General features: G+C 40.1%; 1 pseudogene; it reads left to right on the top strand.

Moving 5' to 3' along the window:
- The first annotated feature begins 514 nt into the window (after positions 1 to 514).
- LOC129011242 (voltage-dependent anion-selective channel protein 1-like) lies at positions 515 to 1,353 on the top strand (annotated as a pseudogene).
- Positions 1,354 to 2,640: the final 1,287 nt, after the last annotated feature.

The following is a 2,640-nucleotide window of genomic DNA, read 5'->3' as shown; positions in this document are numbered from 1 at the left end:
ATTTGCATAAATTTTTAAGATTAAATTGAAGACATCCCAAGATGTCCAGGCATCAGTCTGCATGCTCTTTTGCCAAGGTGGGTCCTTCTTCGGAAAAGTTTGAGAAATACTGCATGTTCATACCACCTAGAATGGACCCAGGCTGAAACATAAATTGCTGAAGCCAGAATCACTTTGACTCCGGTGAAAGAGAGGCTAGAGACTGTGCCAGAGCAAATTCCTCCCTGCATTACATCCTTCTTTGATGCCAGGCTCCTATGTGCACACAAAGCAACTGGTCACTTGTGAAGATTACCCAGTGATGAGATGTGGGCTTCTCATTTTTTGGAATGGGGAAATTACAAAAAGCAAGCCTTTCTCCAGGTTTCAAATGAAATTTTTAACCTTCTTCTCTCTCATCCCCCAAAATGATTTTGACCTACTGAAATATAAACAGTCTTAATACAAATAGGCAAATATCCATACCTTCCCGCCATGGCTGCTGGAGGCCATCATCACTACCTCTGAGCAGAGGATGGCTGTGCCACTCACACATGCCAATCTTGGCAAATCTGCCAGGGATCCCTTCACCGAAGCTATGGACTTGGTGTAATAAAACTTTATTTAAAAACAAAATCTGGAATTTACAAGTTCAGGTTCAGCCAACACTGAGACCACCAAAGTGATGGGCAGCCTGGAAACCAAGTACAGAAGCATTGAGTGTGGTCCGGCATTTACGGGGAAATGGAACACTGACAACATGTGAGGCACCAAGACTGCCACGAAGATCAGCTCGCATGTGGACTGAAGCTGACCTTCCATTCATCTTTCTTACCTAATACTGGGGAAAAAACGTGCTAAAATCAAAACGGTACGATCGGGAGCCCATCAGCCTGGGCTGCAATGTGGATTTGGACATCACTGGGCCTTTAATCTGGGGCATCCTGGTGCCAGGTTAGGAAGGTTGGCTGGCTGGCAACCAAATGAATTTTGAGACTGCAAAGTCCTGAGTAACCCAGAGCAACTCTGCAGTTGGCTACAAGACTGATGAATTCTAGCTTCACACATGTGAATGACAGGACGAGAGTTCAGTGGCTCCATTTACCAGAAGGTGAACAAGAAATTAGAAAGTGCTGTCAATCTCTCCTGGACAGCAGGAAACAATAACACTCATTTCAGAATAGCAGCCAAGTATTCAGATTGACTCCGAAGACCGCTTTGCAGGTAAAGTGAACACATCCAACCTGATAGGTGTAGGATACACTCAGGACTCTAAAGCCAGGTATCAAAGTGACACTGTCAGCTCTCCTGGATGGCAAGAACATCAATGCCTGTGGCCACAAGCTCAGTCTAGGACTGGAATTTCAAGCCTAAATGAATACTGTATGATTGTTTAATTTAAAGTATTTTGAAGCATAGCCACCTTCAGAATTTAGTGTATCTTTCAATGTTGTATGTCCAGGATGCAAATATTGCTAAATATCATATCAGACCTTCAGGTTTTAAAGACAATTCAGCTTTAAGGTGTTACCCTTTCAGAAGTACAGAAGAAACCCAATTCCAGAAAAGATCCTTTCAGCTGTAGACTTGGGGAGCTAGGTGGCCTCTCTAGAGATCAGGTTTCTTTTTTATCTAGATATGACTGCAATTGGAAGATGATGATATGTAGGCACTTTGTAAATGCATATTGAGTAAATGAATGAAATTGTGACTTCCTGAGAAATGAACCGTGGTTACCTAACCCTACTTGATGAGAGGCTCCTTGCTAGATGGTGTGTATAAACTCACCTGAAAGGGACTTTTTAAGACAGCTCTTCATGACCTGTTTCTACTCCAGTTCATCAACATCTCTTTTACACCAAAAGGTCTGCAGGGTGTGGTAACTGTTTCTTTTGTGCCATTTTGAGGTGGAAGAGGGTGCATGTGATGAAGCCAATAATTCAGGACTTAATTCAGTTTTACATTGTGGTTTTTGGTCCTTGGACCAGAGTATGAAATAGCTTCTGGGAGCTCCAGCTATAAGTTTGGAAGAGGCTGTGTGATTGTAATAACATGGTGACAACACTCTGAATCTAAATTGGACTTCTGTTGTATTCTCACCACTCTATTTTTTAGCAGTTTAATGAATACACTTTATATTCTTCCATTTTGTGTGGAATTAGAACCTTCCCTTCAAATACTGTAATTAACATCACTTAAAATAAAATTTGAATAGAATACTGAAACCTCATCCTCCTATTGTCTTTATTAATTAAATGTAAATAAACAGGGAAAAAACAAATAGGCAAGTTCTACTATCTAATTTATTCATTTAGTTTCACATACAGACTTAAAAGAGTAAGTTTATATTAATTTAGCAACATTGCATTTGAAACAATTTTATTCGAATGCCTCATTCGCATCTTGTCTATTGCTTTCACCATTGCTTGACTCACTTTTCTAACAGGTTCCAGGGCCCATGTCTTTCTTACAGTCTAAATTGATCAAGAGACGGTTCTTTTCCATTTGTATGGAGGCCGTCAATGAATATCTCATCTCAAGCCACAAGAAGCCAATTTGTGTATATCTTTTTAGAAAATTGTTTTGTTTGTCTTATAGGTATTTATTTGCAACCTCTACATTATCATTTACTGTATTCCTCCTAAAAGTAATCTTTGAAAC

The sequence above is a fragment of the Pongo pygmaeus genome, chromosome 14 (assembly GCF_028885625.2).
Source record: "Pongo pygmaeus isolate AG05252 chromosome 14, NHGRI_mPonPyg2-v2.0_pri, whole genome shotgun sequence".
Classification (NCBI taxonomy): domain Eukaryota; kingdom Metazoa; phylum Chordata; class Mammalia; order Primates; family Hominidae; genus Pongo; species Pongo pygmaeus.
The sequence above is the reverse complement of the archived record's forward strand: the minus strand, read 5'-3'. Positions and strand labels throughout refer to the sequence as shown.